General features: G+C 40.1%; 1 long non-coding RNA gene across 2 annotated transcripts in view; it reads right to left on the reverse strand.

Annotated features, from left to right (window-relative positions):
- LOC132660050 (uncharacterized) overlaps nucleotides 1-26,489 on the reverse strand; it is a 176,043-nt gene that overhangs the window by 3,570 nt on the left and 145,984 nt on the right. For both annotated transcript variants that reach the window (XR_009601229.1, XR_009601228.1), the window contains one exon: nucleotides 6,997-7,107. This is a non-coding gene — a long non-coding RNA (uncharacterized LOC132660050). The remainder of the gene's footprint in view (nucleotides 1-6,996; nucleotides 7,108-26,489) is intronic.

A 26,489-nucleotide genomic window follows, 5' to 3' on the forward strand; every position in this document is an offset into this window, starting at 1 on the left:
AAATTATATAAAAGTAAAAAAAAAATTGTTACTCCTTAAATTTATATGGAATCACAAAATTTCCCAGAATTTCCCAATCCTGAGGAAAAAGAACAAAACTGTGGGTATAATCCTTTCAGACTTCACATTCTATCTACTTCAAAGCTATAGTAACTGAAACAGTATTGGCACAAAAACAGATACAGATGGAACTGGAGAGAAAACTTGGAGAGAAATTCACACACTTACAGTCAATTAATCTATGAGAAAGGAGACAAGATTATATAATGGAGAAAACACAGTCTCTTCAATAAGTGGTGATGGGAAAACTGGAAAGCCACACATAAAAGAATAAAATTAGAGCATTATCTAACACCACGCACAGAAATAAACTCAAATGGAGTAAAGACCAAATGTAAGACCTGATACTATAAAATTACTAGAGGAAAACATAAGTAGAACACTTTTTCACATAAATGGTAGCAGTCCTTTTGGATCCATCTCATAGACTAATGGAGAAAAAAAAAAGTAAATAAATGGGACCTAATTAAACTCAAAAACTTTGGTATAGCAAAAGAAACCATAAACAAAACAAAGAGATAACCTACAGAATGGGAGAAAATATTTTCAAACTATGTGACCAACAAGGGATTCGTCTCCAAATTTTACAAACAGTTCATGTGGCTTGATATCAAAGAAACAGCCCAATCAAAAAATGAGCAAATGACCTAAATAGACATTTCTCCAAAGAAGGCATACAGATGGCCAAAAGGCCCATGAATATATACTCAACATGGCGAAGTATTAGAGAAAAGCAAATTAACACTACAATGAAGCATCATCTCACTCCAGTCAGAGTGAGTGAATGAAAGTTGCTCAGTTGTGTCTGACTCTCTGAGACCCTAGGGACTGTAGCATGCCAGGCTCCTCTGTCCTTGGGGATTCTCCAGGCCAGAATACTGGAGTGGGCAGCTGTTCCCTTCTCCAGGGGATCTTCCCAACCCAGGGATCGAAGCCAGGTCTCCTGCATTGCAGGCGGATTCTTTACCTGCAGAGCCACCAGAGAAGCCTAAGAGTACGGAATGGGTAGCTTGTCCCTTCTCCAGGGAATCTTCCCAACCCAGGAATCAAACCGGGGTCTCCTGCATCACAGGTGGATTCTTTACCAGCTGAGCTACCAGGGAAGCCCTGGTAAGTATTATAGAAATGCAACTTAAGTCTACAATGAAGTATCATGTCACTCCAGTCAGAGTGGCCATCATCAAAAATTCTCCAAATAATAGATGCTGGAGAGGGTGTAGGGAAAAGGGAACCCAAGTACACTGCCGGGGGGAATGTAAATTGGTACAGCCGCTATAGAGAACAGTATGGAGTTTCCTTAAAAGAACTAAAAATAGAACTACCGTATGATCCAACAATCCCACTCCTAGGCATATATCCAGAGAAAACCATAATTCAAAAAGATACACGCACTTCAATGTTCATAGCAGCATTATTTACAATTGACAAGATATGGCAGTCACCTAAGTGTCCATCAACAGATGAATAAGGAAAGAATATGTGGCAGGTTTTCTCTCTCTCATTTGCCCCCATATATATCTATCATCTAAAGACAGAGAGGAGTGAAGAAAGCAAGAGATAAAGAAGGGACTGGAGAAAGAAGGGAAATAAGAGTTTCCAGATATATATCACTTAAGGTGATATGACTTCCTGAAAAATGAATGTAACTCCTCAAAGGAAAAAATTTAGATTGTATTTGAAAAACAAATAACAAAACCTCCTGCATAGCTAATGCGAGGTCAAGAAAATTTCATTAGTGAACTCTAGTAGTTTTCTGGTAGCATCTTTAGGGTTTTCTATGTCCAGTATCATGTCATCTGCAACAGTGACAGTTTTAGTTCTTATTTTCCAGTTTGGATTCTTTTTATTTCATTTTCTTCTCTGATTGCCATAGATAGGACTTCCCAAACCATGTTGAATAAAAGGGCAAGAGTGGACATCTTTGTCTTGTTCCTGATCTCAGAGAAAATGTGTCTAACTCTTCATTGTAGAGAAGATGTGGTGCATATATACAGTGGAATATTAGTCCGCCATTCTAAAGAATGAAATCGCACCATTTGCAGCAACACGGAAAGACCTGGAGATTATGACACTAAGTGAAGTAAGTCAGACAAAGACAAATATCTATGATATAACTTGTATGTGGAATCTAAAAAAAAAAAAGTGAACTTATTTACAAAACAGAAACAGAATCACAGACTTCAAAAACAAACTCATGGTTACCAAAGGGGAAATGTGTGTTGGGGGGACAAATTAAGAGTTTGGGATTAACTTAAACACACTAACCATGTGTAATATAGATAATCAGTAAAAACCTACTGTATAGCACAGGGAACTCTATTCCGTATTCTGTAATAATCTATGTGGGAAAATAATCTGAAGAACAGATATATGTACATGTGTAAATGAATCCCTTTGCTGTATACCTGAAATACCACATTGTAAATCTACTATACTCCAATACAAAATAAAAATTAAATTAAAAAAAGAAAATTTCATTGGCATATGGGTCAGGAGCTCTGACTTCTTATGGCAGTAACGCTACTGATTGGTGTGAGGCGGGGCGTGCCACCCAACTCCCCTAGACCTTAGGGTCAGTTCATCAGTGGAGAAATTAGTCAGCATGGCCTCAAAGACAGTTTCTTATTCACACATTCTATGAGTTGGTTTTGCCACTACTGCCTGCTATGTATTTGCAATTGTTTTTGATGGGAGGGAGGAAGGGAGAAAAGGAGTGAAAGGGGAAAAGATCAAAGTGGATGCTCTCTTGAGGGCAGGGCTTGGCTCTGGCACTGGCTTCTGTTTCTCTAGAAGAGTCCCTGGTGTCCTTCTATCTCCAGATCTTTCTCAGTCTCACCTCATAGAGGTGCTAAGCCTCATAATAGTGCTTCTGTCTGAGTCAGCTGAACACAATTTCTTGCCTGTGATTCACTGAGATCTTATAACTCCTTTCCTCTCTGTCATTTTTAGTATCAAAAGTATAAGGAAATAAAAGTAAGACACTCACGCAAGGTAAAAACAGGGCCTCTTTAAAATTCTCAACACCTTATCCCTGGGCTTAGAGGAGATTCTTTGGGTCCCAGTTTCCTCAAGATTCAAGTTGAAACAACAGAACTTGAGCTGTTTTCTTCATAGTTATATAGAAATTTTCAGTTTGTGTATTCTTTGAGCCTTACAGCAACTGTGTCAGGTGGGCAGAGTGATCATGCTGCACTCACTTTAAGGAAGAGGGAACTAAGGCACAGAGAGGTTAAGTGCTTTGTCCAGTGTCACACAGGAAGTAAAAGAGCTGGAACTCGCTGAGTGACAGCAAGTCTGCAGCTTCTTACCTGCAGTTCTTCCTTCTGGCACCAGGCTCTCCTCAGAGATCTGGGATATCTCCACAGTCTATCCTCCTTCTAAACCAGTCATTTTGCTTAAGGATACAGATTCAGGGAAGCAGTGCAAACAAGTTCAATGTGTTTTGAAATCTGTATTTCAGGTGTTCTCTTTCACTGAAAATTAGCAAGATCTTCACCTTTCCCTTACTCATTTCATAAAGTTGTTAATAGACAGTGGTGGAGTATAGACAAGGAAAAGGTGCCTGACAAATTTTTTTTTTAATTACTAGAAAACAATAAATCAGAAAGCCTTTACTTCTGATTTTTACAGCCAGGAATTATATTACTGTTAGTATGTGCAAAAAATGCCTTGAGATTTATATAATCTAGTTATCTCAGTTAAATAACTCAGAATTACGATTTTAGATTTAAAAAATTAGACACAAAGTTTAATAGTGGAAGAAGCCAGAAACGATGATGCCTTCTGGACTGTAAATGGCTTTTGTGGGTCAGGGATCAGATAATGATGTGAGGCCACAATTTTCCAATTTTTACATTAACATCTGGTGTTAAATGTCTGCACTGTGCTCTACTGCGTCACATTTCATTCCTCGGTGAGAAATCATAAACTTTTGCAATTCTCTAGCCTAAGCATTTTGCCGAACTGCCTGGAAGCCAGAATTAAATGATCCATGTGTTTAAAAATGCTCATTGCAAAAGATCTGGAGGGTCCGACTGGGCTGATCTGTAGGACTGGAGCTATGATTTAACCAAGAGGGGCCTATCTGTCCTTGCGTTTCAAAATTTCCTGGCAGACCCATTCCTGTAACTGGTGCAAAATGCAAATCAGCTTGGAACTGCGTACATAAATGTCCAGAGTTCAAAAATAATCATGATGAGCTGGCCAGAAATCTCTGGCTATCTCAAGTTTGGTTCCCGTAAGGTTTATAAGGGCAAGTTTAAATTTTTAATAAACTGCATCCCTGGGTTTATTAAAAAAAAATGTTACTGGATCAGGGTGCATAGTGAGATGGTGGTGAACTTACTTTGGAAGTAATGTAATGATCAATGAGAAACGTCGCTTCATCTTTGTCACAAATATTTCTATGTTCCCTGTCTTCCTGAATGAGCAGAGAGGAGGATGTTTCTCTGATGATGATTTTACTCCTGGTCCCCTCTCTGCCGCCCTCCTCAGTGTGCAGCACTGTATAAATATGTAAGTACAAACTAATGGACAGAGATTGGATGGGAATTACATGACTAACACATCCTCAGAAACTGTTCTGAATAAAATTTGTATTACTTTCTTGAGACGATGATACTTTTATTAAGTAATGATTGAAAAGGAATTAATTTGGGATCATGATTAGGTGATTGGGAAAGATACTAAAATCATTATCAATATGTTCAGCAAGGACACTGACCAGTAAGAATGGACAGAATCATTAATGACTGATGCTTCCCTACTGTTAATTGTGGCTGGCATTCAGCCCTATTCTGATCACATTCTAAGTCACATATAAAAACTGTACCTATTTTTCTTTATAATGTGCCTACTTGGTCTGATCCCTGGGTTGGGACAATCCCCTGGAGAAGGGAAAGGCCACCCACTCCAGTTTTCTGGCCTGGAGAATTCCATGGATTGTATAATCCATGGGGTTGCAAAGAGTCAGACATGACTGAACGACTTTCACTTTACTTGTTCTGAACTAGATAAAAACAAAATTTCTAACCTAAGTAATTTATAGATACTATAGGGCAGGTCAAAATATTTTCTTGGTATTGCTCTGCTATACCAGCTAATTATTTATATTTCCTAAAGCTGTGTGTTTTGAACAACAGGAATCGTTTCTAACTGTATAACATTAATGACAAACTATCCTGAGGTGTTGTGAATGGTTTATCTTTATGAATTACTGACATTATTGATAAAATATTTTCATAAATGAAAATCTTATAAATAATTATGCAGCTCATACCAGAAAAACAAACAACCCAATCAAAAAGTGGGCAGAAGACCTAAACAGACATTTCTCCAAAGAAAACATACAGATAGCTAACAAACACATGAAAAGATGCTCAACATCACTCATTATTAGAGAAATGAAAATCAAAACTACAATGAGGTATCACCTCACAGTGATCAGAAAGGCCCATCATCAAAAAAATCTACAAACAATAAATGCTGGAGAGGATATGGAGAAAAGAGAACCCTCTTGCACTGTTGGTGGGAATGTAAATTGATACGGACAGTACGGAAATTCCTTAAAAAACTAGGAGTAAAAGTACCATATGACTCAATAATCCCATTACTGGGCCTATACCCTGAGAAAACCATAATTGAAAAAAGACACGTGAACCCCAGTGTTCACTGCAGCACTCTTTACAATAGCCAGGACATGGAAGCAATCTAGATGTCCATTGACAGATGACATCATGGATAAAGAGGCTGTGGTGTGTCTATATATACAATGGAATATTACTCAGCCATAAAAAGGAATGTATTTGAGTCAGTTCTAATGAGGTGGACGAACCTAGGGCGTATTATACAGAGTGAAGTGAAGTCAGAGAGAGAAATACAAATATATTAATGCATATATACATGGAATCTAGAAAGCTGATACTGATGAACCTATCTGCAGGGCAGCAATGGAGATGCAGACATAGAGAACAGACTTGTGGACATGGGTTGGGGGAAGGAGAGGGTGGGACAACTGGAGAAAGCAGCATGGAAACATATGCACTACCATATGAAAAACAGTCAGTGGGAACTCGCTCTATGATGCAGCGAGCTCAACATTGGGCTTCAAAGAGGGGTCGGATGGGGAGGGAGGTGGCAGGGAGATTCAAGAGTCAGGGGACATAGGCATCAGTTCAGTTGCTCAAGTCGTGTCCGACTCTTTGCGACCCCATGAATCGCAGCACGCCAGGCTTCCCTGTCCATCACCAACCTATGGCTGATTAATGTTGATGTATGACAGAAACTAACACAGTATTGCAAAGCAATAATCCTTCAATTAAAAAATTAAATATATACATAACTGAAAAATAATTTTTTAAAAATAGTTATGGTTCAGGACTTCAGAGTAATAGTCCTTGTTCCTGTAACTTTGTTTGTGACCAGCTGGGAGAGCCAGACACCAACAGAGGTGACATGGGAGCCACGGAAATAATGACATTCACTAGGGGCTAAAGGACTAGGCCCTCTCCTGGCTCCTGGGACCAAGCAAGACCTGAGATTCTTAGAGAAGCCAAAGGGACATATGGAAAGACTAGAGGTTGAGAGCTAGTCTAACTGGATATAGAGGGATAAAAGAATGTGATACTATATACATCTCCAAATTTCTGTGGAGCAAACCCAGATCCATTGACTAATTCTTTGACTTGCTATTTTGTACAGTAGTCATTATTATTAGCTCATTCTGAGAAGTTCTAATATGAGATATGCGTGTCCAGGCCAAGCTGCCTGTGGGTCTCTTGTGCTCTTTATCACTCCACACGTATCCCCAGCCCTCCTCCTTTTAGCTACACTGTGGTGGCGTTCCTTGGTCCATCCAGACACTAGGCTGAAATCAAGGGTATCAGATCTAACCCCCAGAGGCTATTCTCAATTATATACTCATCAACTGCCACTTACCCTTCACTTTTGGCTTTCTATCTGATCCTCCAGGCCTGAGGACTTTCTCCAAAATAGCACCATAGAGCAGTCAGAGGCATTTAGTGGACTTGCTGCTGGATGGGAGGGCTCCTTGGTTTAAAAAAAAAAAAAAGACATGGGTGGAGAAAATGAGTAGAGTGCCTTCCTTGAGTCCTGGGCAGCTCCAAAGAGGAACTATGTTTCTTTGGCTATCAGTGGTGATTGAAACAGTGTGGTAAGGTGGGTAGTTTGTCTTGAGCATCGTCCTTCACTCAGTCTGTACTCTTTTCACCATCAAACACCCTATCCAGGTTGGCCTTCATAGTCTCTGTTATCTCAGAGATCCGCTGAACATCTATAGCAGACATCTGTTGTTATCTCAGACATCTGCTAAACATCTGTAGAACTGTTCCAGGTGACACTTCTGCATTCTAACAGGGGATAGTATAGTTTCTACTTCATGCAGGAACCCTCTTCAGAATAAGCCTACAGGTGGCATTCACCCTCTGCCCGAGGGTTCTCAGGGATGCAGTGTTCACTAGCTCAAGGCAGCCAGTCCTCTAAGAGTACAGCCCCATTGTGAGGAAATGGCCCCTTCTCCCAACCTGAGATCTGGTTGCCCCCAGTCACCACCCAGTGCCTGCTTCCGCCTTTTGAGAATATGTTGAGTCAGTCTCCTCCTCATGATAGCATCTCAAATATTTGAAAACAGGTGCTCTTCCTTCTGGCCTCCTCTCTTCTGAGTTATACTGCAGGTTCTTTTGACTGTCTGTAGTCTTTAAAGTGATCTGTGGTCTGATAATGGAAGTTGGAATCATCCGTAATCTCTAAAATATTTTCATCTTCCCTGAGAACCTTGTCAAGATCTGTAAGGGAGTATTTTGAAGCTGAAAAAGTGTGGAAAAATAGACACAAAGATGATGATGAGAGGGGTGTTAAAAGACTGGAAAACTGTCATCCGCATAGTCAAGGTGGTTTCCCTAATACCAGTGCTTAGTGGGGATAGTCCTGGGTGTCCTTGGCATAAACAAGTTGATGAACAGTATCAAGATGGTGGAATAGGAGGATGTGGAGCTCACCTTTCCACACAAAAGACATTAAAAATATGTCAAAACATGTGGAACAATTCACATAAAAAACTAATGGAAACTGGCAGAAGAACTTCCATGCAACCAAATATGTAAGAAAGATCTCCATTAAATGGGTGCATGCTAAGTTGCTTTAGTTGTGTCCAATTCCTTGTGACCCTATGGACTGTAGCCTGCCAGGCTCCTCTGTCCATGGGATTCTCCAGACAAGAATATTGGAGTGGGTTGCCATGCACTCCTCCAGGGGATCTTCCTTATCTGGGCAGGTGGATTCTTCTACTGCTGAGCCATCAGAGAAGCCTGTGTAAATGGGAACCATGGAGAAAAGACATAAAGTCTAAACCCCTGTCCCTGGGAGGGATCTGAGAGGAAGAAAAAGCCCACAAAGATGAACCCTCACCTTGGGGAGTAAGTAGGTGAAACCACAGACTGGGCCTCCCAGTCCTGTGGTCTACATGGAGGAGACAAGCCTCCTTGGCTGTTGAGAGAGGTGTCGGAACAAAAGAAAGGGGAAGCCTAGACTTTACCTGCAAAGAATGTGTGAGTACTGGCTTGCCAACAATCAGGGAGGAAAGAACTCTGCACTAGCGGCTGCTGCCTCACCATGCTCCTGAATCCAAGCGGGGCAAACACCCTGGCCCTGTTCACCCCCCACCATAATTTAGTGTGGGATCTGAGACAGCCAAGCACTGGGAAAAGACTTAGTATAGCTAGTCAGAGACAGCCCGAGGGCCTGCAGTGCAGTTGGGGTGGACAGTAGCAGGCACTGTCAGTGATTACTGTGGCAGTGGGGACAGATGCACCTTGGTCCCTGCTCGTGTCCCCACGCCAACCCAACAAAGGCTCTGGCCCTACTCACTCCATGCCACAACTTGGCTTGAGGTCTGAGCCAGGTGGGCCCAGGGAACACTTGGTCTAGCTGCTCAGGGACAGCCCAGGGAGCCTGGGATGTTGTCCAGGTGGGGCGGTGGTGGCCATTGTTGGTGCTTGTTCAGGTGGTGCAGCAGGAGATACCTTGACCTGCATGCCACGATCCATCTTCCAGCCAGTGAGTGCTTTGACCCTCTCCACCTCACGCCACAGCCTTGTAAAAGATCTGAGATGAATGTATGGGAGAAGGGATGTGACTGGGCTGTGTTCTAGTGGAATCACAGATGCCTACACAGGTAGCATATTAGTCCTCTGTGAGCCCATGGGCCTCAACTGGTTTCAGGGTTCACCTCCTCTGAGGCAGGGCAGGCATTCAAGGGAAATGGAGCCTGATCAAGTCCGACCTTCAGGATCTCTACTACAGCATGTGGTGAGCAGATCTGGCCCCTGACGGTAGCAACAGTCATGGAGCAAGAAAAAGCCCTGCCCCACACTCTTCATAGGCTTTAGATCCCCCAATACCAACCACATCCCTATCAGGGTATAGTGGCTAGCGCTCTGAGGGAAGACATGGCTCGTATCCTTATCAAAACTGTGTCTTCATCCAACACATTGGTCACACACAGTGTACATAGTGATGCTCCCACATAAAAACACCTCTTCAAGAGCACAATAGTTAACTATTTCTCCTAAATTCAGAGACTGAGAAAGTTAAGTAAAACTAAAAAGCAGGGAACAACTCCCAATTAAGAGAACAAGCAAAATCCCCTGCAAGAACAAATACAGCTCATCACTATATCAGGTCCCGAGCTCAAAAAGCTGGTAATAGAAATGCTAACTAAAAGGATTACTGAAAGAAACAGGGATCACTGAAACAAGGAATTGGAAACTATCAGGATAAGCAAACAAAAAAAAATTAATTTCTTAGATAAAAAACAATCTAGAAGCAATGGATAGCTGACTAAATGAAACAAAAGAATGAATCAGTGATCTGGAAAACAGGATAGTGGAAATCACCCAGTTAAAACAGCAGACAGACCAAACAAAAAAAAAAAAAAGGAAGCAACATTCAAGATCTATGGGTTAATATAAAACATGCCAACCTACACATAACAGGGAACCCAGGAGAAGAGGGAAAATGGTATGAAAACGTATTTGAAGAAATTACGTTCTTTTTGACCATCCACTCTTTGGAGAAATTTATTTAGATCTTCTGCTCATTTTTTGATTGGGTTGTTTGCTTTTTTCGATATCAAACTGCATGAGCTGTTTGTATATTTTGGAGAGTAATTCCTTGATGGTCACTTTATTTGCACATATTTTCCTCAATTCTGTGGGTTGTCTTTTTATTAATTGTTTCCTTTGCTGTGCCAAAACTTTTAAGTTTAATAAGGTCCCATTTGTTTATTTTTGTTTTTATTTTCATTATTCTAGGAGGTGGATCCAAAAAGATTGCTGGAATTTATGTCAAAGAATGTTCTGCCTCTGTTTTCAACTAAGAGTTTACAGTATCTGGTCTTCTGTTTGGCCCTTTAATTCATTTTGAGTTTATTTTTGTATGTTATATTAGAGAACGTTCTAATTCCATTCTTTATATATGGCTGTCCAGTTTTCCCAGCACCAATTATTGAAAGGACTGTCTTTTCTCCATTGTACATTCTTGCCTCCTTTGTCACAGATTAATTGACCATAGGTGCATGAGTTTATTAGTGGGCTTTCTATCCTGTCCCGTTGATCTGTATTTCTATTTTGGTACCAATATCCTACTGTTTTGATTACTGTAGCTTTGTAGTGTGGTTTGAAGTCAGGGAGTTTGAGTCCTCCAGCTCCAGTTTTCTTTCTCAGGATTGCTGTGGCTATTTGGGGTCATTTGTGTTTCTATACACATTGAAAAATATTCTAGGTCTGTGAAAAATGCCATTGGAAATTTGATAGGGATGATATTGAATCTTGGGTAGCAAAGTCACTTTGACAATATTGATTCTTCCAATCCAAGAACATGGTATATCTTTCTATCTGTTTGTGTCATCTTCAATTTCTTTCATTAGTGTCATATAGATTTCAGAGTACAGGTCTTTTGCCTCCTTAGGTAGGTTTATTCCTACGTATTTTATTCTTTTTTATGAGATGGTAAATGGGATCGTTTCCTTAGTTTCTGTTTCTAGTCTTCTGTTGTTTGTGTATAGAAGTGCAAAAGATTTCTGTGTATTAATTTTGTACCTGTATCTTTACTAAATCCACTGACGAGCTCTAGTGCTTTTCTCACAGCATCTTTAGGATTTTCTGTATATAGTATCATGTCATCTGCAAACAATGACAGTTTTACCTCTTTTCCAATTTGGATTCCTTTTATTTCTTTTTCTTCTTTGATTGACATAGCTAGGATTTTCAAAACTATGTTGAATAAAGGTGGCAAGAGTGGACATTCTTGTCTTGTTCCTGATCGGAGAGAAAACGCTTTCAGCTTTTCACCATTGAGTATGACGTTTTCTTTGTCATATATAGTCTTTATCATGTTGAGGTAGGTTCCCTTTATGCTGGCTCTCTGGAGAATATTTTTCATAAATCGGTATTGAGTTTTATCAAAAGATTTTCTGCATCTATTGAGATGTCCATATGGTTTTTATTCCTCAGTCTGTTACTGTGGTGAGTCACACAAATTGATTTGCAGATATTGAAAAGTCCTTGCATCTCAGGGATAAATCATCTTGATCATGGTGTATGATCCTTTAATATAATGGTAGATTTGGTCTGCTAGTATTTTGTTGAGGATTTTTTGTGTCTGTATTCATCGGTGATATTGGAAAAATGCTCAACATTGCTAATTATTAGAGAAAAGGAAATCAAAACTATAATGAAGTATACACACCAGTCAGAATGACTGTCATCAAAAGTCTACAAACAGTAAATGCTGGAGAGGGTGTGAAGAAAAGGGAACCCTTCAGCACTGTTGGTGGGAATGTAAATTGGTACCACCACTATGGATAAGAGTATGGCAGTTTCTTAAAAAACTAATAATAGAACTAACATATGATCCAGGAATCCCACTCAAGGTCATATATCTGGAGAAAATTATAATTTGAAAAAAATGCATGCACCCCAGTGTTCATTGCAGCACTATTTGCAACAGCCAAGCCCTGGAAGCAACCTAAATATCTATTGACAGAGGAATGGATAAGGAAGATGTGGTACATAAGTACAATTGAATATTACTCAGCCATAAAAAGAATGAAATAATGCCATTTGTAGCAACATGGATGGACCCAGAGATTGTCATACTGAGTGAAGTAAGTCAGACAGAGAAAGATAAATATCATATGATATCACTTCTATGTGGAATCTAAAAAATCATACAAATGAACTTATTTACAAAACAGAAATAGACTCTCAGACTTCTAAAACGAGCTTATGATTACCAGAGGGGAAAGGTTGGGGGGGATAAATTAGTAATTTGGGATTAACATATATACACTACTATATATAAAATAGATAATAAACAAGGACTTATGCTGTGGCACAGGGAACTCTACTCAAAATTCTGTAATAGTCTGTATGGGAAAAGAATCTGAAAAAGAATGGGTATAACTGAACCAATTTGCTGTACACTTGAAACCAACACAACACTGTAAATCAACTATACTCCAAATAAAATAAAAATTATATTAAAAATTATGGCCCCAAACTTCCCAAACCTAAAATAGGAAACATGCATCCTGGTGCAGGAAGCACAGAGGGTCTCAAACAAGATAAACCCAAGCAGTCCCATGCCAAGACATGTCAAAATTAATATGGCAAAAGTTAGACATAAAAGAGGATTCTAAAGGCAGCAGGAGACAAACAAGGAGTCACTTATAAGGAACCCTCCTAAGGTTTTCAACTGATTTCTTTGCAGAAACTTTGCAGGCCAGAAGGGAGTGGCATGCTATATCCAAAGCCCTGAAGGGGAAAACCCTGCAACATAGGATACTCTGTTCTGAAATATTATAATTTAGAATAGGAAGAGATAAAATATTTCTCAGACAAGCAAAAGCTAAAAGGATTCAGCAATACTAAATGTACCCTAAAAATAAATATTGAAGGGTCTTCTCTAAATAGCAAAGAAGAAAGAATCTATAAGAAAGGAAAAGCCACTATAGGAAAGGCAGATATAAAGTAAGGATTGAAGATTATATAAATAATCAGTACATACATTAAAAAATATAAAAAATTTAAAAGTGATTATAACTACAATAAGTAGCAAAAGTATAAGCATGAATATATAAAATAGGACATCAAAACACAAAATGTGGAGAGCAGTTAATAATAGATCTTCAAGAATGTGTTTGAACTTGAATGACTATCAGTTTAAAGCAAGTTGGTATAGTTATGGACCAACATACATAACCCTATGATAACCCAAATAAAAAACATACAATAGAATCATAAAAACCAAAAGAAAGGGACTCAAGCATATTACAAAAGAAAATCATTGAATCACAACAGAAAAAAAGAAGAACAAAGAAAACTACAAAGCCACTGGCAATCATGGAACAGAATGGCCCCAAAATACATACCAATCAATAATCGCTTTACATAGCAACAGAATAAATGTTTTGATCAAAAGACAGAGTGGCTGATTGGATTAAGGAAAAAACACCAAATATCTGCAATAAGCTGCCAGTAAGTGACTCACTTCATGGTAAAAACCACACCCAGAACAACAATGATGGGATGGAATAAAAATATTTCATGCAAATGGAAGCAACAGGAAAGCAGGGGTAGCAATACCCATATCAGACAAAATAGACCTTAAAACAAAGGCTTTAACTAAAGACAAAGAAAGGCATTATATAATTATAAAGGGATCAATACAAGAAGATATTATAATTGTTAACATGTATTCTCACCTGGAGAACTCCCATGGACAAAGGAGCCTGGTGGGCTACAGTCCATGGTGTTGCAAAGAGTTGGACATGACTGAGTGACTAATCACAGCACAGCATGCACACAATACATGAGTATCTCCATATATAGATAAAATACTAAGAGACATGAGAGAAATAGACAATAATACAGTAATAATAGGAGATTTTTAACACTTCACTGACATCAAAAGGTCATCCAAACAGAAATTCAACAAGGCAACAAAGGCCATAAATTACACTATAGATGAGTTGGGCTTAATTAATATCGACAGGAAACTACATCCAGAAGTGCCTTCATGGAACACTGCCTTGTCATGATGAGGGGGCTTGCGTAGCTCAATGACGTTATGAGCCATGCCATGCAGTGCCACCCAAGACAGACAGGTCAGAGTGGAGAGTTCTGACAATGCATGGTCCGCCGAAGAAGGGAATAGCAAGATACTCCAGTATTCTTGCCATGAGAACCCCATGAACTGTTTAAAAAGGCAAAGAGATATGACACGCAAAGATGAGCACCCCCCCCCAGCTTAGAAGGTGTCCAATATGCTCCTGGGGAAAAGTGAAGGACAATTACTAATAGCTCCAGAAGGAATGAAGTGGCTGGGCCTAAGTGGAAACAATGCTCAGTTGTGGTTGTGTCTGGTGATGAAAGTAAAATCCGATGCTGTACAAAACAGTATTGCTTAAGAACCTGGAATGATAGGTCCATGAATCAAGATAAATTAGATGTGGTCAAGGAGGAGATGGCAAGAATAAACATCAACATCTTAGCAATCAGTGAACTAAATGGTTGGGAATGGGCAAATTTAATTCAGATGACCATTATATCTACTACTGTGGGCAAGAATGCTATAGAAGAAATGGAGAAGCTCTCATAATCAGCAAAAGAGCCCAAAATGCAGTACTTGGGTGCAACCTCAAAAACTACAGAATGATCTCAGTTCGTTTTCAAGGCAAACCATTCAACATGACAGTAATCCAAGTCTATGCCCAAACCACTGAGGCTGAAAAAGCTGAAGTTGAGCAGTTCTATGAAGACCTACTGGACCTTCTAGGAAGAAGACCAAAAAAATATGTCCTATTCATCACAGGGGACTGGAATGCAAAAGTAAAAAGCCAAGAGATACCTGGAGTAACAGGCAAGTTTGGCCTTGGAGTACAAAATGAAGCAGGGCAAAGGCTAACAAAATTCTGCCAAGAGAATGCACTGGTCATAGCAAACACCTTTTTTCAACAACACAAGAGGTGACTTTACATATGGATATCACCAGACCGTCAATACCAAAATCAAATTGATTACATTCTTTGTAGCCAAAGATGGGAAAAGACTATCCAGTCAGCAAAACAAGACCTGGAGCTGAATGTTGCCAGGGTCCTGCCCCGGTTGGATCCAGGGTATTGGAAGTGTGACAGCGTCACCGTAGAGAAAGATAAAGAAAGAATGTTGCAGATAAGATAATAGAGGAGAGAAAAGAATAGAAGCTGATATTCCTTTGTTTACACAAAAAGCCAATAAAACCCCAAGACAAGGGACTTGCTCTGTTCACATAGGCCGCAGGTGCCCTCCCGGTCTCCTGAGGGAGTGAAGATGCAGAGCGCCTTCCCATTCAGGTCTTAGAAGCCCAGGCAGGAAAGTGAACACAGAGAGCCTCTATGCTCCAAGGGATCAGCCTGAAAAAGAGAGTGAGAGTGAGAGTGAGAGTGAGAGTGAGAGTGAGAGAGAGAGAGAGAGAGAGAGAGAGAGAGAGAGAGAGAGAGAGAGAGAGAGAGAGGGAGGCAGAGAGGCAGAGAGGCAGAGAGGGAGAGAGGCAGAGAGGGAGAGAGGCAGAGAGGGAGAGAGGGAGAGAGAGAAGGAGAGAAAGAGAGAAGGAGAGAAAGAAAGGAAAGAAAGAAAAGAAAGACACGGGGGAACCAGGCTTTCGTAGAACCGGTCCTGATCCATCACTTTATTTTTCAGGGACGCTTTTATACCTTGACTTGTACATAGAGGGAAATGAAAGATGCAAAGTCATACAGAGTCAGCCCAAACATTACATCTGTTATGTCTTTATCGAAACCAGGATTTTTTCTGCATACCTTTCCCATAAACAATGTTGTGTACATCATCTTCTGGCCTTGGAGGCCTGTGAACATTTTATGGCCCTCTTTTGATAAAGGCTGTTCAACCAGAAAACTTATTTTCCCTTGAAATGTTTTTTCTTTATATTTCTAATCTATGTCAGCCTCAGAAAGTATTAAACAGAGTTACATTCTCACGGAGCAAAGGTGCAGTGAGTTACAACAAAGAAAGAACCAATTAGCTCAAAGGTCTGATGTGGTTAATTCCAAGGCTACACTTGTTTTTCTTACATTCCAACTATGTTAACTAATGCACTCCCAGGTGCACAGTGGATAAGAGATATGGGAACTTAGCAGAAAGCATTGGCTCAACAGTGAAATCCTACACCAGCACTACTCTAATAGTTTTAACTCTTCGAAAGGCTCTATATTTTTAGGCTTCCTGTGACTCTCACAGTTGGGAGGCTGTGAATAATCACATGTGTAGCTGCAAGAGTCTGGATAAACCTGCCAAGCAAGCTGGAATGCTAACAGCAGGGTTTGATTTGAAATATTCCTTTTATGTCCAGGAGACTTATTAGGTAGAGCCCTAAGTTGATTCTCTCCAGAGAAAGGTGGTCAGGGATAGCCCCCTGTTAATGTCAGAAGAGTTGGTGAAAGGCACAAAATAGTAAGACTGACGGATTCTGGTTTTGGGGTAGAGGCTTGAGCAGGTCCAGGGGGTCTCTCGAGTCCTGAAGCCTTGCTTATCAGGTCTCTTCCACATGACCTTGTCATGGGTGAGATCTCCTGTGCTGGCTCCTGGCAGAATGTGGCTCAGATCATCAGCTCCTTAAAGCAAAATTCAGGCTCAAACTAAACAAAGCAGGGAAAACCATTAGGCCACTCCGTTATGACCTAAATCAAATCCCCTATGATTATACAGTGGAGGTAACAAATAAATTTAATGGGTTAGATCTGGTAAACAGAGTGCCTGAAGAACTATGGACAGAAGTTCATAACACTGTACAGGAAGCACTGACCAAAATCATCCCAAAGAAAAAGAAATGCAGAAAGGCAAAATGGTTGTCTGAGGAGGCTTTACAAATATCTGAAGAAAGGAGAGAAGTGAAAAGAAAAGGAGAACGGGAAAGCTACCCCCAACTGCATGCAGAGTTCCAGAGAATAATAAGGAGAGACAAGAAGGCTTTATTCAATGAACAATGCAAAAAAAAAAAAAATAGAGGAAAACAACAGAAGGGGAAAGAGTAAAAATCTCTTCAAGAAAATTGGAGCTATTGAAGGAATATTTCATGCAAAGATGGGCACAATAAAGGATATAAACTGTAAAGACCTAATAGAAGCAGAAGAAATCAAGAAGTGATGGCAAGAATATACATAAGAACTGTACAAAAAAGATCTTAATGACCGAGATAACTACAGTGGTATGGCCACTCACCTAGAGCCAGACACCCTTGAGTGTGAAGTCAAGTGGACCTTAGGAAGCACTGCTGCAAATAAAGCTAGTGAAGGTGATGGAATTCCAGCAGAGCTATTTAAAATCCTAAAAGTTAATGCTATTAAAGTGCTGCACTCAATATGTCAGGAAATTTGGAAAACCCAGCAGTGACTACAGGACTGGAAAAGGTCAATCGTTATACCAATTCCCAAGAAGGGCAGTGCTAAAGAATCTTCAAACTACTAGACAATTGCACTTACTTTCCATGCTAATAAGATTATGCTCAAAATCCTTTAAGTGAGGCTTCAGCAATACTTGAATTGAGAAATTCCAGATGTACAAGCTGGGTTTAGAAAAGGCAGAGGAATCAGAGATCAAATTGCCAACATTCTCTGTATCATAGAGAAAGCAAGGGAATTCCAAAGAAACATCTACCTCTGCTTCATTGATTACACTAAAGCCTTTGACTGTGTGGACCACAACAAACTGTGGGAAACTCTTAAAGAGATGGTCATACCAGAACACCTTACTTTTCTCCTGAGAAAGCTGTATGCAGTTCAAGAGGCAACAATTAGAACATTACATGACACAACTGACTGGTTCCAAATTGGGAAAGGAGAATGAGGAGGCTGTATATTGTCACCTGTTTATTTAAATTACATGCAGAGTACATCATGCAAAATGCTGGGCTGGATGAGTTACAAGCTGGAATCAAGATTGCCAGAAGAAATATCAACAACCTCAGACATGCAGATAATTCCACTCTAATGGGAGAAAGTGAAGAGGAACTAGAGTCTCTTGATGAGAGAAGAGAGTGAAAAAGCCAGATTAAAACTCAATATTAAAAAGACTAAGATCTTGGCATCCAGTCCCATCATGTCATGGCAAATAGAAGGGGAAATGGTGGAAGCAGTGACAGATTTCCTCTTCTTGGGCTCTAAAATCACTGTGGATGGTGACTACAGCCAGTAAATTAAAAGACAGTTGCTTCTTGGAAGGAATGCAATGACAAGCCTAGACAGTGTATTAAAAAGCAAAGACATCACTTTATCTACAAAAGTCCACATAGTCAAAGCCATGGTCTTTCCAGTTGTCATGTACTGATGTGAGAGTTGGACCATAAAGAAAGTAAAGGCACTAAAGAACTGATGCTGTCTAATTGTTGTGCTGGAGAAGATTCTTGAGGTTTCCTTGGACATAAAGGAGATCAAACCAGTCAACCCTAAAGGAAATCAACCCTGAATACTAATTGATTCTGATGAATGACTGATGCTAAAACTGAAGCCCCAATACTTTGGCCACCTGATGTGAAAAGCCGACTGTCTGGAAAAGACTCTGGTGCTGGGAAATATTGCAGGCAGAAGGAGAAGAGGGTGAGAGATGATGAGATAGTTGGAGGGCATCACTGATTCAATGGGCATGAACTTGGGCACATTCTGGGAGATGGTGTGGGACAGGGAGGCCTGGCATGCTGCAGTCCATGGGGTCACAAAGAGTCAGACATGCCTTGGCAACTGAACAACAACAAGGACAACACATCCAAAAGAAAGCAGAATACAAGCCTGCATGGAAGATACTCAAGGATAGACCCCATACTGGGACATAAAGCAAACCTCAAAGTTTAAGAGGATAGAAATTATTTCAAGCATCTCTTCTGATTACAAAAATACAAAACTAGAAATCAACCACAGAAAGAAAAAGAAGAAAAGAACAAATATGTGGAGACTAAACAACATGCTACTAAAAATCCAATGGCCATTGATGAAATCAAAGAAGAAATCAGGAAATACCTTGAGACAAAAGAAAATGAAAACACAACTTTACAAAATTTATAGGATGCAGCAAAAGAAGTTCTAAGTAATTCATAGTGAAACAGATTTTACTCAAGAAACTAGTCTGAAATAAAACAACATAATCTACCATCTAAAAGAACTAGGAAAAGAACAAAGCCCAAAGTCCATAGAGGAAACTAAATGATAAATATTAGAGAGTAAATTAAAAAAAAATAGTGGTAAAAAACAATAGAAAAGATCAATAAAACCAAGAGCTGTTTTTTTCTAAAGACAAAATTAACAAACCTCTAGTAAGGTTTATGAAGAAGAAAAGACATAGGATCCAAATAATTAAAATTTAAAATGACAAAGGAGAAATAACAACTGACAGCACAGAAATACAAAAAATCACAGGAGAATACCATGAACGTGCTAAATTGGACAATCTAGAAGAAATGGACAAATTTCTAGCAACATTCAGTCTGTCAGGAGTGATTTAAGAAGAAACAGATCATCTGAACAGACCAATCACTAGAAGTAAAATAGGATCTGTAATTTAAAAAATCTGCAAACAAATGTCCATGACTGGAGGGATACACTGGTGAATTCTACCAATTATATAAATAAGAGCTTATAGCTGTTCTTTTCAAATTAGTCCCAAAAACTTGAAGAAGAGGCAACATTCCCAAATCATTCTAAAAGGCCACCATTAGAAAACCAGACCAAGACACTACCATAAAAGAGAAGTACAAGCTAATATCTTTGAGGAATATATTAACAGATGCAAAAATCCTCAACAACATACTAGCAAACCAAATCCAAAAAACAAGAAAAAAAAACTTAAAAAGAATATACACCATGATCAAGCTGAGTTCATTCCAGGGTTGCAAGGATGTTTCAACAGATGCCAATCAAGCAATGTGATACTCCACATTAACAAAAGCAAAGACAAAAACGTGATCATGTCAAGAGATTCAGAAAAAGCTCTGATACAATTCAAGAATCATTCATGATAAAAACTCAAAGTAGATAGAGAGGGAACATATCTCAACAAAGGTTATTTATGACAACCCACAGCCTCTGGGCTTCCCAGGTGGCTCAGTGGTAAAGAATCCACCTGCCAATGCAAGAGCCCTAGGAGACACAGGTTCGATCCCCAGGTCAGGAAGATCCCCTGGAGGAGGAACTATCAACCCACGCCAGAATTCTTGCCAGGATAATCCCATGGACAGAGGAGCATGGCAGGCTACAGTTCATGGGGTTGCAAAGAGTTGGACATGACTGAGCAACTGAGCATGAGCATGCATAGCCATCATAATACTCAACAGTGAAAAGCTGAAAGCCTTCCTACTAAACGCAGAAACAAAATATGGATGCCTACTCTTAACACTTCAGTACAATATGGGAAGTACTAGCTATAGCAATCAGATGAGAAAAGAAATAAAAAATATCTAAATTGGAAGAGAAGAGGTAAAATTGTCACTATTTTCAGATGACGTGGTACTCTATGTAAAGAACCCTAAAGTCTCCACCCTAGGACTATTAGAACTAACAAATGAGTTTAGCAATGTAGTATACAATTCATACAGAGAAGGCAATGGCATTCCACTCCAGTACTCTTGCCTGGAAAATCCCATGGACGGAGGAGCCTGGTAGGCCGCGGTTCATGGGGTCGCGAAGAGTCGGACATGACTGAGCGACTTCAGTTTCACTTTTCACTTTCATGCATTGGAGAAGGAAATGGCAACCCACTCCAGTGTTTGTTCTTGCCTGGAGAATCCCAGGGATGGGGGAGCCTGGTGGGCTGCCATCTATGGGGTCACACAGAGTCGGACACTACTGAAGTGACTTAGTAGTACTAGTATACAATTAATAAACAGGAATAGCTTGCATTTTTATACACATAGTGAGATATCAGAAAGCAAAAGTTTACAAAAATCTCATTTAAAATTACGTCAAAAAACTACCTAGAAATGAACTCAGCTAAGGAGGTGAACGACATTTATACTGAAAACTATAAAACATTAGTAAAGGAAATTAAAGAGGATTAAAATATATCCCAGTTTTTGGATTGGAAAAATTAATATTTTTAATTTTTAGCAATATTACTCAAAGCAATCTATAGATTTAGTACAAACCCTATCAAAATAACAAAACAGGTTGTAATGATCTGGATAACCACAATGGTGTTGTTACTCATCCAGAGCCAGACATCCCAGAAATCAAGTGGGCCTTAGGAAGGATAACTACAAACAAAGCTGCTGCTGCTGCTAAGTCGCTTCAGTTGTGTCCGACTCTGTGCGACCCCATAGACGGCAGCCCATCAGGCTCCCCCATCCCCGGGATTCTCCAGGCAAGCACACTGGAGTGGGTTGTCATTTCCTTCTCCAATGCATGAAAGTGAAAAGTGAAAGTGAGGTTGCTCAGTTGTGTCTGACTCTTCACGACCCCATGGACCGCAGCCTACCAGGCTCCTCTGTCCATGGGATTTTCCAGGCAAGAGTACTGGAGTGGGGTGCCATCGCCTTCTCCAACAAACAAAGCTAGTGGAAGTAATGGAATTCCAGCTGATCTATTTCAAATCCTAAAAGATGATGCTGAGAAAGTCCTGCACTCAATATGCCAGCAAATTTGAAAAACTCAGCAATGGCCACAGGACTAGAAAAAGTCAGTTTTCATTCAAATCCCAACGAAGAGCAATGCTAAAGAATGTTCAAACTACTGCAAAAATTGCAGTCATTTCACATGCTAGCAAGGTAATGCTCATAATCCTTCAATCTAGGCTTCAGCAGTACATGAACCAAGAACTTCCAGATGTACAAGCTGGATTTAGAAAAGGCAGAGGAACCAGACATCAATTTGCCAACATCCATTGGATCATAGAAAAAGCAAGAGAGTTCCAGAAAAACATCTACTTCTGCTTCATTGACTATGCTAAAGCCTTTGTGTGGATCACAGCAAACTGTGGAAATTTTTTAAAGAGATGGTAATACCAGAGCACCTTACCTGTCTCCTGAGAAACCTGTATGCAGGTCAAGAAGCAACAGTTAGAATCAGGCATAGAACAATGGATTGGTTCAAAACTGGGAAAGGGGTACATCAATGCTGTATATTGTTACCTGTTATTCAACTTCTACACAGAGTATATCATACAAAACGCCCGGCTGGATGAACTGGAATCAAGATTGCTCGGAGAAATATCAACAATCTCAGATATGCAGATAATACTACCCTAATGGCAGAAAGGGAAGAAGAACTAAAGAGCCTCTTGATGAAGATGAAAGAGGAGAGTGAAAAAGCTAGCTTAAATCTCAACATTCAAAAAAACCAACATCATGGAATCTGGTCTTATCTTCATGGCAAATATAGGGGAAAAATGGAAACAGTGGCAGATTTTATTTTCTTGGGCTCCAAAGTCACTGGAGATGGTGACTGCTACCATGAAATTAAAAGATACTTGCTGCTTGGAAGAAAAGCTATGACAAACTTAGACAGCATATTAAAAAGCAGAGACATCACTTTGCTGAGAAAAGTCTGTCTAGTCAAATATGTGGTTTTTCTAGTATTCAGGTACGGATGTAAGAGTTGGACCATAAAGAAGGCTGAGCTCTGTTAAACTCTGGTGCTGGAGAAGACCCTTGGACTGCAAGGAGATCAAACCAATGAATCCTAAAGGAAATCAACCCTGAATATTCATTGGAAGGACTGATGCTGAAGCTCCAATACTTTGGCCACCTGATGCAAATAGCCAACTCATTGGGAAAGACCCTGATGCTCAGAAATATTGAGAGCAGGAGGAGAAGAGGGTGACAGAGATGAGATGGATGGATTGCATCGCCAACTCAATGAACATGAGTTTGAGCAAACTCCGGGAGGTAGTGAAGGACGGGGAAGCCTGGCATGCTGTAGCCCATGGGGTGGCAAAGAGTTGGACATGACCTAGTGACTAAACAACAACAATCAAATACCCATGAGATTTCTCATAGAACTAGAACTATAATCCTAAAAATTTCTATGGAGCCACAAATACATAGAATTTCCAAAGCAAACTAGAGAAAAGAGCCTACTGGAGGTATAACCCTTGCAGACTTTACACTATACTGCAAAGCTACAGTAATCAAAACAGCACGGCACAAAAAAAATATACATATGTACATATACAGGTAGGTTTATTACTGCACTCTCCATTCTGTGCCATTGATCTAGAGTACAGAAATAAACCTATACACCTCTGGTCAATTTATTTGGGACAAAGGAGGCAAGAATATACAATGGAGAAAAGACAGTCTCTTTAACAAATGGTATTTGGGAAGTTGGGCAGCTACATGTACATCAATGAAATTGAAACATTCCCTTATGCCACACATAAAAATAAACTCAAAATAGCTTAAAGATCTAAATGTAAGCTTTGACACCGTAAAACTCCTAGATAGGAACACAGGCAAAACATGCATTTCACATAAATTGTAGTAATAATTTCTAAAATCATTCTTCCAAAGCAAAAGAAATACACAAATGGAACCTAATAAAGCTTACAATTTTTTGCATAGTGAAGGAAATCAACAAAAAGACAGCCTACAGAATGAGAAAAATATTTTCAACGGATGCTACCAAGAAGGGGTTAATATCTGACATACAGAAACAGCTCATACAAGTCAATACTGAAAAAACAAAGAACCCAATCAAGAAGTGGTAGAGGACTTAGACATTTTTCCAAAGGAGGCATATAGATAGCCAACAGGCACATGAAAAGATGTGCAATACTGCTGATTATGATTGAAATGCAAATAAAAGCCACAATGATGTATTTCACATCAATCAGAATGGCTACCATCAAAAGATATAGAAACCATAAATGTTGGGAAGAGTGTAGAGAAAAGGGAACCCTTGCACACTATTGGTGGGAATGGAAAATGGTGCAGCCAACTGTGGAAAACCAAATGTGGGTTCCTTAAAAAACTAAAAATAGAGCTGTCATGGGATCCAGATATCCTACACCTGAGTATGTATCCGGAGAAAGTAAAGCTCTAATTTGAAAAGATACACACTTCCAGATGTTCAGAGAAGCACTATTGACAAGAGCCAAGACACGGAAACAACCCAAGGACCCATCAATATATGACTGACTTAGGAAGATACACACATATATACACATACAATGGAATATTACTCAGCCACAAAAAATGAAATATTACCATTTGCATCAACGTGGCTAGACCTAGGGGATATTATATTTAGTGAAATAAGTCAAACAGAGAGAGACAAAAATTGTATGCTATAACTTACATGTGGAATCTAAAAAATTATACAAATGAATGGACATATAAAACAGAAACAGTCTCTCAGACATAGTAAACAAACTTGGTTACCAGAGGTGAGAGGGAGTGGGGGAGGGAAAAATTAGGGGTATGGAATTAACAGACCCAAATTACCGTAATAAAATAGATAGGCAACAGTGACTTACTCTATAGCACAGGGGATTATACCCAATGTGTCGTGAAGTCGCTCAGTCTTGTCCGACCCTTTGCGACCTCATGGACTGTAGTCTACCAGGCTCCTCCCTCCATGGGATTCTCCAGGCAAGAGTACTGAAGTGGATTGCCATTTCCTTCTCCAGGGAATCTTCCCAACCCAGGCATTGAACCCAGGTCTCCTGGATTCCAGGCAGACGCTTTAACCTCTGAGCCACAACGGAAGCCCCAACTTATAATGGAATAGAATTTGAAAAAAAAATGTTAATCAATGAAAGCCAATGACAAAACAAAATATATTTTATGGTAAAAGGAGGGACTTGAGGATCATGGAGAATTAGAAAGGAGGAATAGTTGGGGAGAAAGTCATGGGAAAGACTGACGTTTGGGCAACAAGTGAAAGACTGTCTACACTATGAACAGTCTGGCTGCCTAGGGAAAGGAGGGGAGGGAGAAGGCAGGGTGTGGTTGTCATTTAGAAAGCCCATCACCCACGGGGTATTTAGTTAACACAATGTGGGAGACCCAGGTTCGATCCCTGGGTCGGGAAGATCCCCTGGAGAGGGAAATGGCAACCCACTCCAGTATTCTCGCCTGGAGAATCCCATGGACGGAGAGCTTGGTGGGCTACAGTGCATGGGTCGCAAAGAGTCGGACAAGATTGAGCGACTTCACTTCACTTTCACTTTACCTGCCCCAAGCCATGAAAATGAGGATCGTTGGACATTCCATGCAGGGTTGTGAGAATCACATGAGAGAGTGCTTATGATACAACAGCTGAATTATTTTTAACAGTTAGTAGGTGCTGGTTATTATGCTAAGCCTCATAGGCATTATGTCACTCAGTCCTCACAACCTAGTGAGGTAGGTGTCATTATTTTCCCCATTTTCAAGTGAGAGAATGGTCAGACATCTGACATACAGTGGAGGACAGAGGCAGACAGTGGAGGAGCTGGGATTCTAACCCCAGGGGTCTGGTTCCCCTGTGGCCTGTACTCTTAATGCAGTGTTATTTCTCATAGATACTTAAGTCATAGGGTCAATATTTCTAGTTCCTGGTAGCTTAGTTTTTGTCACAAGTGTGCACACTTCTCTTTAAAATTCTCCACTTTATCTGATTCCCTGATACACCTCAGTTCAGTTCAGTCGCTCAGTCATGTCCAACTCTTTGTGACCCCATGAATTACAGCACGCCAGGACTCCCTGTCCATCACCAACTCCCAGAGTTCACTCAGACTCACGTCCATCGAGTCAGTGATGCCATCCAGCCATCTCATCCTCTGTCATCCCCTTCTCCTCCTGCCCCCAATCCCTCCCAGCCTCAGAGTCTTTTCCAATGAGTCAACTCTTTGCATGAGGTGGCCAAAGTACTGGAGTTTCAGCTTTAGCATCATTCCTTCCAAAGAAATCCCAGGGCTGATCTCCCTCAGAATGGACTGGTTGGATCTCCTTGCAGGCCAAGGGACTCTCAATTCTTCTCCAGCATCACAGTTCAAAAGCATCAATTCTTCAGTGCTCAGCTTTCTTCACAGGCCAACTCTCACATCCATACATGACCACTGGAAAAACCATAGCCTTGACTAGATGGACCTTTGTTGGCAAAGAAATGTTTCTGCTTTTTAATATGCTATCTAGGTTGGTGATAACTTTCCTTCCAAGGAGTAAGCATCTTTTAATTTCATGGCTGCAATAAACATCTGCAGTGATTTTGGAGCCCCCCAAAATAAAGTCTGACACTGTTTCCACTGTTTGCCCATCTATTTGCCATGAAGTGATGGGACCAGATGCCATGATCTTCGTTTTCTGAATGTTGAGCTTTAAGCCAACTTTTTCACTGTCCTCTATCACTTTCATCAAGAGGCTCTTTAGTTCCTCTTCACTTTCTGCCACAA

The sequence above is a fragment of the Ovis aries genome, chromosome 7 (assembly GCF_016772045.2).
Source record: "Ovis aries strain OAR_USU_Benz2616 breed Rambouillet chromosome 7, ARS-UI_Ramb_v3.0, whole genome shotgun sequence".
NCBI classification, from domain to species: domain Eukaryota; kingdom Metazoa; phylum Chordata; class Mammalia; order Artiodactyla; family Bovidae; genus Ovis; species Ovis aries.